This window comes from Podarcis erhardii (assembly GCF_964252035.2).
Source record: "Podarcis erhardii genome assembly, chromosome: 1".
NCBI lineage: Eukaryota > Metazoa > Chordata > Lepidosauria > Squamata > Lacertidae > Podarcis > Podarcis erhardii.
This window is the reverse complement of record NC_138497.1, coordinates 94999626-95014297: the sequence shown is the minus strand read 5'-3', so window position 1 is coordinate 95014297 and position 14672 is coordinate 94999626. Positions and strand designations below refer to the sequence as shown.

The 14672-nt window shown below is 42.5% G+C and overlaps 1 protein-coding gene across 4 annotated transcripts in view; it reads right to left on the bottom strand.

Annotated features, from left to right (window-relative positions):
* The window catches only part of TGFBR2 (transforming growth factor beta receptor 2), a 41647-nt gene that overhangs the window by 18842 nt on the left and 8133 nt on the right, over window positions 1-14672 (bottom strand). The gene's annotated exons all lie outside the window — the stretch shown is intronic.

Here is a 14672-nt window from a genome sequence, read left to right as displayed (position 1 = left end):
TGTGAATAAAAAGAAATCAAACAAAAGGAGCATCTTTAGTTGTTTGAATGAACAATTTTGTATATATGTCTCATCTGCTGATTCTGAGTTCACACATGGGTCATTAATTGACATACAGTACTATGATACTGTCATCCACGGGGAGAGAATGCACAGGTTTCACATATTGCAAGCACCATGTGAATGTGTGTGTTTGGTGGAATCTAGATACACATAAAAAAATGTTGTGAAAATGCTTTTTTCAAAAACGTTCTGAAAAATATATTGAATTTGCCATAGCTCACCATCGCCATCTAGTGTCACATTTGTATAATGCACTTGACAACACACTTAAAACATTTAATTTGCAGCTGTATAGCTGAGCCCTTTGTGTGTGTTTGCTGTATGGGATAAGGGGATTCTCTTTCTGTAGCAAACGCTGACCATACTCTGTTTCCCTTTAGGCCTCATTAAAAGTGCACTCATTAATTCTGTGTCTTGCATTCATACATCCACGCACTAACATGCACAGTCACAAGCTTTCTGGGTGTTTCTGCATACGTTAATGTTAATGCATAAAGGGACCCCTGACCTTTACGTCCAGTTGTGACCGACTCTGGAGTAGTGGCACTCATCTCGCTTTATCGGCCGAGGGAGCTGGTGTACAGCTTCCAGGTCATGTGGCCAGCATGAGTAAGCCGCTTCTGGCAAACCAGAGCAGCGCACAGAAACACCGTTTACCTTCCCGCCAGAGCAGTACCTATTTATCTACTTGCACTTTGAGGTGCTTTCGAACTGCTAGGTTGTCAGGAGCAGGGACCCAGCAACGGGAACTCACCCGTTGTGGGGATTTGAACCGCCGACCTTCTGATCGGCAAGCTCTAGGCTCTGTTAATGCATAGGAACATGCTTATAGCAAACTTCATATTCTCTCAAGGTTGCACTTCTGTTATGGGGATATTGTATCCACTGAGCACTCAAAGGGCAATATACTGCAATGGGTTTTGCTGTAAGGTTTTTCTTTTCTTTTCTTTTTGGTGAATAGGACTATCACCATGAGTTGTTTTAAGGCAATATGTGCCAGAGTCTTGACAGAGGAGGCTGTTAATAGTCCTGGGTATTCAGGTGATGTGTTTCCATAGAAACTAATTATCAGACAATCCTCCTTGTGTCTTATGAATCGGGCAAAAGCAGACCTCCTCCCCCTTGATGATGTAATCTAGATGTCTTGTGTGTGAAGAGAAACGATAGGAAATGCAGTTTGAATTCAGAGTATTAGAGGAAATTAAGCCCCTGGTGATTTGATGATCTGGTGATCTGATGTAGACTTTGGCTGTCTTTTGAAGTATTTAAGCTGTGTCTTTACCTATAATCAACCTTCATATCTGTAAATGAACTCACATATTACAAAATGCCATAAGCCTGCCACTGACCTCCTCCCAAAGGAAGCAGAACCCAGTAAGTTCTGTACACTCAAAATGGGCTGAGCATAATAATCTTGTACATCTGGTGCTGGGGTCCGGGGACAAGCCATGTGTGATGCTCTCAGAACCGCTCTGACATTACCTTTTCACATGAACAAGACTAGGAGGGAGGGATCAAGCAAGGGCCAAAATGTGACTGAGACACATTTTTGCTGATCACACAGAAAAGGCCTTCTCTCCCACAAACATTTGTGTTGACCTATCTGGCACAGTTCTGACAGATGGAGAAGACCAAAAGTAGCAGAATAGCAAATTAAGGCAACATGCTAGATTCAAAAATCAAGACAGTACAGAACAAGGGCCTGCCTCCCAAGTCAGTTTCATTGAGGGTCAAGGAAAACACTATTACACTTAATCTCATCCACAGGTGAAATCCTGTGACCATCAGGGTTCCTAACCCTTGCTACTAGAAGCTTGCACAGCTCCCCAATTCTCTGGAATGAGGCAGAGCAATTTTGTTAGATTCAGTACTCAGCAAATTTGTTATAGACGAGAGTCAGTGGATGCTGTTTCAGAAGCTGAAAAGCAGACCTAGATAATCTGGTTCTGATTATCATGATGTTCTTCCAAAGAATATTTTATACCAATATTCAGATTTGACCCTTTATTGTTCTCTAGTTTCTGGCAACCAGCAATAAATCTCCCATCCCATTTCCTGATGCATAAAATGAAATTTTGCATTACAAAAGAGACAGTAATCCTATGACTGATGAATTCTGATGTGTGTGTGTGTGAGAGAGAGAGAGAGAGAGAAAAGAGACAGACAGACAGACTTTGCAACAACGTTGACTAGTACAATCATTATTGACTACCACCAAACCCTTATGTCTTCAATTTATTCTTGGAGACCTCATCCTCATATTTAATTAGTTTATAGTTCGTTCCAAGTTTTGCTTTCCCAAACTTTTTTTTTTTAAAAAAAGTTTTTATTTTGATGCTTTGCATTTGCCTCTGCAACATCTGGAAAGCTTTTTGTAGAAGCTTATTGTTACTTTACTGCCTGTGCAGCTTTATTAAATTATCTGAGTATTAACATTGAAAGCATTCATCTGGGTTTCATTAGGGGTAAGATGAGTGATGTGGCAGTTAAACTACAAGCTAATGGTTCAGGGACACAAAGTTCTAATAGTAGTTTTAGCAAGTTTCTTGCCCTGATTTTCACTAATTAAGAAGCTGGGCTCCTATGCAAAAGCTTGCCTTCCAAAACAGATGGGGGGGGGAATCACATGATGAACCAAGCTAGCAATAACCTCTCACTGAAAGTTTTCGTAACTTGGTGGCAGTGTTTTATCTGCCACCTCTATAGAGGTGGCTGGTACCCATTGAGACTGGTGGGGCAGAAGTTGGGGCAGTGGGGCAGTCCCTCACTTGCCCTAATGGACCAGCCTACCAGCCTTCCCCAACATAGGTCCCCCAAGTTGTATGGGATTACAACTCCCAGCAGCATGATCCAATGGCCAGGGATGATTGGAGCTGTAGTCCAAAACATCTTGAGGACACTAGGTTGGGGGAGACTGGTTAGTACTCCCCACCTCCAACCCTAATTTGCCTTTGCACTTAAGATCCAACCCCCCTCCATTTAGACTGGTCTTGATGCATCTTGTTGCACAGCTGGTGATTATTTTTCTTTCGAGGCAGTGTACCAATCAGAACCAACATTCTTTTGAATGTCTCTTTTTTTTTTTAAGATTACACGTGCAATACTTGGGTGTGTTCCTAGTGTGATTTGGCGATAGCTCCGATTAATGGGCTTGTTTACTGTGGGTCCCATGATTGATAGTAGAATCTCATCAGGGCCAGTTCACACTGCAAATTCCTCAGCATAACTATATAGGCAGCAACGCAACCACATGGTGAAAGGCTAGTAGGGCTCTACGCATGAGGGTGATGGCAAACCTATTTCTGTTAGTAAGTTGTGCAAAAGGTACAGATGTGGCCATATGAAATATCTGCTGGCTCGTTGCACGTATGTACAGTATTGTTTAGCACTAGTCTTTCTTCACAACCCAACACTGCACATCTGCACACAGTGGTGCTGCCAGGGCGGGGCTTTGGGGAAGAGGTCCAGAGCCCCTCTCAGCAGAATGAGCAGGAAAGCTGCCCCAAATGCAGCAGGACTGGCTTGCCATATTTTGAATTGAGTGAATATGGAGGGAGCCCCTGCAAGGCCATGGATTCCAGAGCCCAAAATTAAGAACTGCATCTACATGATCATCTGGAGCAGTGGTTCTCAACCTGTGGGTTCCCAGATGATGTTGGACTACAACTCTCATCATCCCTGAGCTCTGGCCTTGCTAGCTAGGGGTGATGGGACTTGTAGTTCAACAACATCTAGGGACCCACAGGTTGAGAAAGGCTGATCTGGAGGAATGTGACAGTGTCGCCTGGCACCGAGAAAGAAAATATAATTGACAGTAGGAGATAAAAGCAAGAGTGATCCATTCATTTATGCGATGAACCTCAGTTTTTCCATAGAGTGCCTCTTAATGCATATGTTGCCCCTATTTGTGTACTTGCCTGTCTTCAATTTATCTGACAGCTGTGTCTAATGACACATAGGCAAGGCATCTTTCCCTAAAAGAAATATGCTTCTGGGATTGCTAAGGCACCAGTGTTGTTGATTCTACCATGTGTATCCAATAATTTTCAGCCAGCACGCTTCTTCTTAGTGATCCTGTTTGCTGTATCAGTTGCTTTTAGTTCCTCAACGCTTCCTACTTGGAAGCACACAGTTTACACCCTACTGATGAAGGGGTTGATAGGTCTATGAGAGCCTATGGCTCAAGAGGATGGGTTCTCTTCAGCCTAACCTCAAAAGGGCCATTAGCAAGGGTTTCAAAATTTATCAGAGTGAGACTCTTTAAGTCACCTGGGAGGAACACTTTTTCACACTGAGGATGTAATTGCATTTCCAAACACCTTTCACATAGCTTATATTAAGGGAGGAAATCTTGGCTTGTTTTCAAAGGATTTGCCTGACTGGAACTACTGCACATGCAAGAGAATGAGATAGTAGACCCATGAGCTGGTCGAGAGTGCTGGGCCATTTTGGAATGTAGGATGAGAGAATATATATATATATATATAAAATGTTCCCCCAAGAAAATAATTCCATGCAAGCAGGAAACTAGCAAACCAGGGAAGGGTTATAGACCAGTTATTTCCCTGTTCTGCTAGCTTTATATTTTAAGGGAGTTATTTATTTTACATAGGGAAACATAGCCACGCCAATCTGAATGGTTTCAAATGGAACTTTCTCCAAATGATCATGATTAAGAAGAATTGCATTTTAAATTTGTCAAAGACTAGACTTACATGGTGTTTCCAAGATTAGCTATAGGGTGAAAAGAACTTGGCTCTTCATTCGGTTTCTTTTTGTATTCATCATGAAATGTTAAGGAAACACCATTCCTGTTTACATCCAATTATTCAAATCCCCGTGATATGCCCAAAATGCTGAAGATAACTGAACACAAATTATACTTAATGAAGACACATTCACTAGTCTGTTTTCCTTTTACATAGCTCTCATTCTTTCAAAAAATAAACATGCCTACAGTGCTATCCAAGGCTGACCCAATACATTTCGATGCCTGAAATGAAGCAGCAAATGGCACCAAGTCAAGTTATTTCATCACCTGAGACATAAATAAATCCCACAAGTGCCTCTCCCACTTTCTGCCAGTAAAAACACAATAATAAGTTAAGTAACTAATAGTAGGCTGCCCTTTCATGACAACCAAGATATGCTACCTGGGGCAGGCCTCATCCATTATATGGGGAAGATAACAGGATATAATAACATCATGAGGAGCCTACTCCCCATGTTCTTGCATAAGTCCCTGCCCAGGAATTTATCATGGTGTGTTTCAGCCTCTTTTCTCGGTGGATATTCTGGGTTCATAGGAAAGTTTAATTATTTATCTCTTCAGGCCTGCTGGCGATCCCTGCACTGTACTCTAATCTTCACTGGCACACATTTTGAAATTACCGGTAAAGATACTGAAATGAAACAGTTCAAATTAATAACAGCCTTAATTGAAAGTCATTATAAGACTTATTTATGGCCTGTGGAGAAGGGGTGGCGTTCTTTTCAGACACAACTTGGTCAGCACAAATAACCACAGACGCTGAACAGGAAACTTGCACAACCCAAGGGTCTTAATGAGCATTCATGGGGAAATGGCAACAGAAGCAGCACTTAGAAAATATATTTCAAAGACAAATATACGCTGAAAATGCCCGGGGGAATAATCCATTCCTTTGCCCCATTTTTGCTACCTCTGTGTCTATAAAATAATGGTTAAAGCCTCTGCTGGTCATTAATCTGTATTAAATTATTTAAAACAATCCATTAGATTTGTTCTGCATAACGTTTAAGTCATTGTATCTACATAGTCATGTTAGTATAAATATGATTGGGGGGTGAGGTGAAACACAGCAAACTTATAATAAATCAACTCCTATCTTTGAAGACAGTCCAGTTATCCCTGCAAAATGCATATTGCATTGTATTCATTGGCAACAGACAGCACTAGTGTCTAATCCAATAAACTTCAATTCTATATCTGGTGCAAGCAATGAGGAGAAGGCAAAGGTGAATGTCAGTTTAGTGGGAATGGAACAGAGAACAATAGGAGCCCCTGCCTCTAAAGATGTGACTTTGCGGGGAGAAGGCAATACTGTACAGTTTTTGGTTTTGGCAGATGTCCCCTTGGAGCTGCTTTCTGATAGCCGCTATCACACAGGCTCTCTTATTCTCTGGTTGGTATACATTATAAAATTCTACACACTTCTGTCATCAAGCTGGTATGGAGAAAATATGGTGGCCAATATATTTTTGCTTGTGTGTACGTGCAATGGGGATTCGTGGCCAATCCTGCTACCCTGGTACATACACCTGCATGCATGTGTGTGATGGGAAAGTATTTCTTCTCTGCGCCTTTTTACTTGTTACTTTCACAATAAATCTTTTCCTTTTCCCAACTAATCAGACCTCAGGCCCTTGGAAATAAAGTAATGGAGGAGCTGCATGGCGTTCTAAACTACAAAATATGTTGAACGCATATTCTCCATTTGCTCTGGGATTAGAAGATTAAGCAATAAACATTTACAGCTATAAAGCCAATTTTCTCCTCTTTAGGGCTCTCTTTCAAGTTTAATAAAAGAGTTTGCTCTCATAAGCTGATTTACGATCAAGATTTTACTGAAGCACTTTGTAGAAAATTATTCAGATGAGTGAACAAAGAAAATCCTTCAATAAAAGGGGGAAGATGAGAAATTGCATACTAAATTGGTGAATCCAAGAGCGAGTCGTGGCATCTTCTAAAATCCATTGACACCAACAACAAAAATTCCCACTGACTTTGGGGGCTTTGGCCGAAGCCTAGAAAATACTTCAAGAGTGGCAATATGTTTGATATTTTTCTTTTATTGACAGTGTTTTCATAAATGAATGAATGTAGGAACACTGGAAATGGCTTTCCCTCACTGACAACCTGGAGTGGTACAGTCCATTCTCTGTCATCAACAGAATTTGCTACATGTCTATACCAGGCAGATTGGCCTCGGTGCCAGACAAACAGTTCTCACATTCATCCAGGTATTAAGAGTACAAGATCTAACTTGTCTACCCATTTGTACTTGGGCTTGATTCTCGCTGAGGTGGTAATGCCTGAATCTGGGCCTCACTATTTCAAACTGCAGTTTGGGTTAATATGGTGGAATCTTTGGTGTCAGGGAACTGCCATCGGCTCAGGGGTGAGAGGGGAAAAGGTGGATGGATTACAGAGAGCCCCCAAAGATTGTGGGAAGCAGCACTTCCTCAGCAGAGGAAGGCAGCCATGGCTCTAGTGGGGAGGAGCTTCAGGGCTCGGAGGAGGCGAGGCGGTGCCAGGACACCTTGCCTGGGCAAAGCGGGGAGGAGAGAGGTCCTCCGTTACCCACGGCCTCCTTGCGCAGTAGGTTTCCGTGCAGAGAGGGGAGGCACAGGCTGGGGGGTCAAGAAACTACTTTGCTGGGGAAGGTTTAAGGACCGCCCACTCTCAGATTCTGCCAGTGAATGAGCCAGCCACGGAATAGTGGCACTCTGCATGAAGGTTTTTTTGGCACCAATAACAAGGCTTTACAGCCAGCCAGGAAGGCATTTGCCTGATTGCTCTCGAGCAACCCCCTGATACCCTTACATTTGGGTTTTTCTTTTTGTCAATGTATGAGCTGCATTTCAGGTAACAGGACTCTTAGGATGACATGTGAATTTAAAAATTATATCCCTCACATTTCATTTAAAAATAAGGAGATCTGGAAGGATAGGTTAGAATGGTTTCTCCTGGCATCTAATTTTCTGTATGAAGGGAATTTCTTTTTAACACATAAGCTCCCACCTGCATTCTGAAGTGGTTCAGAACAAACAGATTTATTATCTCAGTGACAAATAGCCCATTGATACCCAAGTATCATATTTTGTGTTAAGCCCTCTCCACTTCCTTAAACAGTGAGTTTCCAGGGATAGGGCTACACAGCGTTTGGTTTCCTTTGGCTAAGAGAACCCTTAAATCTTATGGTGTCTTTGTTATTGGGTGGAAATTAGATATAGATCACCTGTGTGGGGTAATTAATAAAAGAATTGGAAGGATTGCTGGATCCAAAAGCACTTGAGAGACCCCAGCAGAGTATTAAAATCACAGGATTATGCAGCACAGTGAAGCATGGGAATAATAGGTTAATAGACCTTTTAAATATCCCGTTGTAGCCACTTACAGCATTTCCCCTCTACTCCTCTTGCAATGAACAGACCACACAGTTACTAAGTTTAAAGGTTTTACTTACAAACTCCAAAGCTCAGATTAATGCCTTATTCCATGCAGCAGCAAGAACACAAGTAGAAAACTTGGGTTTACAAAATACAGAAAAATATTTCTGAGAACATGGTCTGTGCTTGAAGCAGTCAAGCCCAGGCATGTTGCCTGGTCAGCTTCACATAGTGGAAGAGAATGAAGAATCTTCACTCCCTTCTTCACTGGAGATGAGGGGGCATGACCTAACTGAGTCTAAGAAAACAATTTATGTGGTCTTAACCCCTTCGTGCATTAACTAGCCCTGAGTTTAAGAGTTCTATTTGACTGCAGTTTCCCACGTTTGTAATATTTGTTTTATTTACAGACACACAGGTAGAGGACACTGGAAGTAAAGAAGCACCCCAACAGCAGGCAGCAAATCTGCTATCCCTACACCTGATTCTCAGAGAGATCCCATACATTTCCAAGGTTCTTCAATCATCTTGCTTGCAAAAGGTTTATTGCTAATGGGAGTTGTAGTTGTACAACAATTGATGGCCCACCAGTTCCCCATCCCTGCTGTAACATTATAACCAATCCACATCAAGCATGTCCAGAAGGATGCAGGCAACTTTCCCTCTTGAATTAAGCCCCATAACTAAGGATAACTATTGTTCAAATACGCTCCTTCTGTGGAAGAGGGTATGGGCTGATGGTGACTTGTATCCAACAAGTCTACAAAAATGCAGCAAAAGCAAAGAATCTGACATTGGAGCCAAAATTCAGAATCTTAAATCTGCCATCATAAGTGTGCTTGCCCAGGAGTAAGTCCCATTGAACTCAGTGGGGCTTATTCTGAGTAGGCACGCATAGGATTGCACAGGAAGCAGCTCAAATTTCATGTGACAACTCTGTCCTTGAGAATCATGTTTCCTATATTTTGCTTCCCCTGTAGGAATTGTAGACCCATCTAAGTGGATGGGAAGGAACTGGGAAGGGCAGTGTAAAGAAATCTGGTGTTGTCCTTGGAACAGTAAACATGGCAGAAATGTTATCTGTGTCACATTTGAGCAACGGGGGTTTGTGCTCTGTTTTAAGTGCAAATGGTTTACTGGTGATTTAGATGAACTTCCTGGGGAGTGTTTGAAAATTTCTGGCAGGCATTCTGTTTACCATCTGGCAGAAAGACTTTGATGAGCCAACAAAGAGATGTCAGAGCAAAGAAACTGCTATAACTCAGTGACAAACTTCTGTGGTCCACTAAGCTAAGCATTTTCCAGCCTTTTTTGTTATTTTATTGCAATGATGAATCTTGCAAGAGGCTATAAATCATGAGAAGCAAGAAGAAAGGTTTAAAATTTAATGCCACCCCTTTCTTAATCAGACAGTTCCAGTAACCATCTCCTTGCAGCTGATAAAGTTGCCAACTGATACTATTTTTAAAGTCTTAGAAAACTGAAAAGTAATTTTTTTAAAATGTTGCTTTATAATCAATTAGCGAGACTCATATTTCTTGGTCCTCTATTTGCTACTCCTTGCAAGTTACAGCCGCTGGGTTTGCAAAACTCAGCTAATAGCCCTCTATGTGTTACAACAGTAACTATAATGCGAACAGCGCAATAAGACTTCTTTATTTTATGATTAAGTTTATTTATCTATATCCTCCCTTTCCCCCAGAACTGGAACTCAAGGTGGATCACAAATTCCCAAAAGCCTGCTGGAATAAATAAAATTCTAACTCATATGCCAGTCCCTTAGACTTGGTAAGGATTTCAGTTTATACTGAATTGATACAGTATTATGCTTGTGGTAGCAAATCCTCTGATTTATTGAACTGTGTGATGGCATGGAATGCTTATAAACATTCCAGCTGTTGGAGGAAAGCTGCTATAATGCTTTTAGTCCAGATTTGCAAGGGTATTAAAAGGTGGGCTAGGATTAAAACTCGCACAAACCCTGAGGGTAGGGTAAGGTAGGTAGACTCAATGGACAGAGGAGACAGAGAAATGAGGCAAGAAAGAATTAGTGAGAGGTGGCTGAGAGGGAATAAATAGACTTAAAGCAGCTTTTCCCAACCTGGTATGTTGGTTATAACTAATGAGTCAATTTTTGGACTGCAAACTTTTCAATTCAAAGTAGATCTGCAGAACATAGAAAGCTTCATTACACCTGTCAAGTTATTTGAACATCTAGCTCCTGGCACTGCCTACTGTGACTGGGGTGGAATCACCACACATATTAAATAAAACACTGTGAAGATGTGTGTGTTAAAAAAAAAGAGCTTTGAAAAATATATTGAATTTACCATAACTCACTTTCGCCATCTACTGTCTCCTTTGTATATTGAACTTTGCAACACACTTAAAACGTTTCATTTGCAGCTGCATAGCTGAGTCCTGGGTTTCAAGCAGAAATCATGATCCTTTTTAACCAGAAATGGAAGTTGGTATCTTCCGCATGCAACACATGTGTCCTGCCACTGAATTATAGTCTCCCTCAGTCGTACTTCATTTGCCATCCTATTGCCATCATCCCATCCCTGAACTTCCTGAATCCTTTGGATACCTTATGCAATAAAAGGAGGGTTGAGAAAGAACTCTGGAGTGCCATGGCCAGTCTGTGTAGACAATACTGAGCTTGATGAGCCACTGCTCTGACAAAAACAATTTACAGTTGCCTAGTGACTAGAACGCCTAGTGACTGGGACGTGGGTGGCGCTGTGGGTTAAACCACAGAGCCTAGGACTTGCTGATCAGAAGGTCGGTGGTTTGAATCCCTGCGACGGGGTGAGCTCCCATTGCTCGGTCCCTGCTCCTGCCAAACTAGCAGTTCAAAAGCACATCAGAAGTGCAAGTAGATAAAAAGGTACCGCTCTGGCGGGAAGGAAACGGCGTTTCCGTGCTCTGCTCTGGTTCGCCAGAAGCGGCTTAGTCATGCTGGCCACATGACCCGGAAGCTATACATCGGCTCCCTCGGCCAATTAAGCGAGATGAGCGCCACAACCCCAAAGACAGCCACGAATGGACCTAATGGTCAGGGGTCCCCTTTACCCCCTTTACCTAGTGACTAGAAACCAAGGCACATGGTGGTAGGCAAGAAAAGGAAAGATAAAGAATAAAGTACTTATTCATATAGCACATAGTTAAACTATACCATTTATTCCCACAAGAGGGAGTAATGATGGCCACCAACTCAAGACGGCTTTACATGTGGATTTGACAAATTCATGGAGGATAATGTAGCAAGGGCAACTAGCTATGTTCTACCTCCACCGTCAAGAGGCATTCTGCCTCTGTGTACCAGTTGCTGGGAATCACAGGGGGTTGGGGGAGAGCCCTGTGGCCCTCAGCTTCTGCTTGCAGGTTTCCCATGGGGGCATCTGGTTGACCACCATGAGAACAGGACGCTGGACTAGATGGGCGTTTGGCCAGATCCAGCAGGGCTCTTCTTATGTTTATATGCCACCCTTTTCTCCAAGGAGCTCAAGGTCATGTCCATGGTCCTCTCCCACAACCACCCTGTGAAGGGCAGCGAGTGGCCCAGGGTCACCCAGTGAGCTTCATGGCCAAGTGGGGACTTGAACTTTTACCTCCCAGGTCCTAGTCCAACACTAACCACGACACCACACTCAATTCAGTATGCCTACCATTCTCAAAGCCCGTGATAAATTCTGGAGTATAGTCACACTTCATAACTCCAGTAGCCTTGCTTCTTCTAAGACTATTGAAGAAAAATTAACTTTTCACCAATGCAGACATTATGGCTTCAATATGAAGCCAGCTTTTGTTCTCACTCCCCTATGCTTTACTTAACAGTCAGCCTGATGAAGGTTATTCACTATTTTGCTACCTTCTCATCGGTCATAAGAAAGCGATGATTAATGTTACCTCCTTCCTCCGTTTGGCTTATTTGGTGGGTTTCTTTCCGAGAAAAAACACACTTATTTGGCATGCAGGGGACTGGCAAATAGCTTCCCAGGAGATAACATCCTAGTCCCTGCTGCGAAATAAACCGACACTTCTTCCTTGCCTGTGCTTTGCCAAATCACAGCTGAAACCCCTCCCCCTTGGGAGACACCTTTCATCTCCCCCAACTTCAAGTAATCCTTGCATTTCTATAGGAAGGACTAGATCACTCTTTTTGAGAACTATATCCCTAGAGAAACAACAACAACAACAGAATGTGTGATGGAGGATGGCAAGCAACCCCCCAAAACTATCTTCCTGTACATCTGGTGAGAATATCCTACAGAATTTTCCAGCAACCTTGGAAAGATGCCTATTTGCAAATTAAATACAGAAATTAAAAGTTCTGAAGGCTTTGTTGGTCTAACATGTGTGATTGCCTGTTCCATATGTCCAGTTTGAAGAAAGCCAAACTTATTACTTGCTGGCTAGATACACAGTCTTTCTTTCTGTCACGAAGGAGTCTGCCTAAATTCAAGGCACTTGAGGCATATCTGTACTTGCATTGTACCATAGCTTGCATTCTGGACTGAGACCTCAAAGTCATGCATTCTTAGCCCCACTAAACATTCCCCAGTTGCCTTGGGCAAATCAGTTCTCCATCTTAGAAATGAAAACCACAGGGCCCTATCTGACGGGCTGTTGTGGGTAGGAATAAGACAATAGTTATAAAATACTTCGGGAAGTGCTGTTGAAATGATTAAGAATTATTTTCTCAGGGCATTGATACGAGGTATGAAATATTTGCAGAGAGGGTGTCTTTCATATCATATACCCACTGAACGCAGTGGAATTTACTTTAGAGTAGGCATCCATTGGATCAGGATGTTGAATAGGCCCTCCCATAGAAATCAAAGTGCTTCATTTTGACTGTTCGGTGCCCAGTATCTGAACTCAGAGGTCCTGATTCACAGTCTCTGATCCTCACTAACTACTGTACACAATATCTTCACCAATGGAACACTGTTACTACATACTATACACGGGAAGAATTAAGAAATTTGTAAAGGTTGGGGGGGTGTTTTGCAATGGAACATGGAACATGGTATTCCTTCCTATTACTGTATATGTTACTTCGCTTTGCATTCTGCTTTCTGCATTTCTGCTTTAGCACCAAAATGGCAACAGAGGGAGTTTTGATCCAGGCACTCCCTTAAAGGAATCGGGAGTAAAGGAAACTCTTGTTGCTTCCAGTCCTCATTCTTTAGCATACTGTTTGAAAGTGGGGTGGGGGTGGCAAGCAGGAGCTTGCCTGCCTCCCCCCCCCCCGAAAAAAACGGGGAAGAGCCATAACTCAGTTAAAAAGCATAGGCTTTGCATGCAGAATGTTCTGTTCCTGGCTTCTCAAGTTATGAAGTGGTGCAGTTAGGTAATTTCTGATGTAATAACCTTATGGGGTCCTTTTCTTTAGATGATAATGTGAGTTATTTCACTTACTTCAAAGCCATCCAGCCTTTCCAGCTCATTCTAGACTTCTGCCCCAAAGTCATGCCTTTATGATACCACAGCTAATAACCCGCTTGGGGTGACAGGTTTGACCGTCAAGTGGTATACATACATTTTAATAAATAAATAAGTCTAGGCAAGACCTCTACTTGAGAACTTGCAGAGCCATTGTCATGCGAAGCGGATCAGTCTTTGCCAACTTGGTGCTCTCCAGATGTTTTGGACTCCCACCTGCTCCAAACACCTGGAAGGCTGTCGAAGGCTGCAGTGGGCACTATTTGACCAGAGGCATTGCTGCATCAGACAGCTTCATGGGTATATAATTCTAGAAGCCTCATCGTCCTGTCCCGTGGGAGGGGGAGAAACTAAACCATGAAGAAAAGCTCAGGGTTGTGCAGGAAGAAACATGACAATGCTGCCCAAATAGGTTACTTAAACAGTGCCCCCCCCCCCAGGATAACCCTTGCTCTGTTATTTGTGCTTGTGGGAAACTGCAGCACATGGAACACGCAAGGTCCTGTCTGTGTGGCTTGCACATGAGCCTATATAGAGCTCTGCAGGATCAGATATAAGACCCAAATGCCTATGAGAAGCCTGCAAACAAGAGCCGAGAGCGACAGAATTCTCCCTGCTTTATGATTCCCCCCTTTATGATTTCCAGAAACTAGCATACTGAGGCATACTGTACTTCCTCTGAAGCAGAACACAGCCATCCTGCCTAGTAGCCACTGATAGCCTTACCCTCCAGGCGTTGGGTACACTGATTTGCCATAACTGACAGCCAAGTAATTATCCATCAAAAGTCACCCTTATGGTTTCATAGAATGACACAGAATGCATTTTTTGTTAAAATGTTGTGTATCAGTGCAATAAACAAATCCCATATAAAGCCATGCTGTTTGCACCACATTATATATATATGAGAAGTGTATATACTTCTGACTTGTGTATATATAGCATCTATATGTGTGCATCTATGATTTAAACAAGAGCCTTTGCAGCCTGGTGGGGCATACTATCAA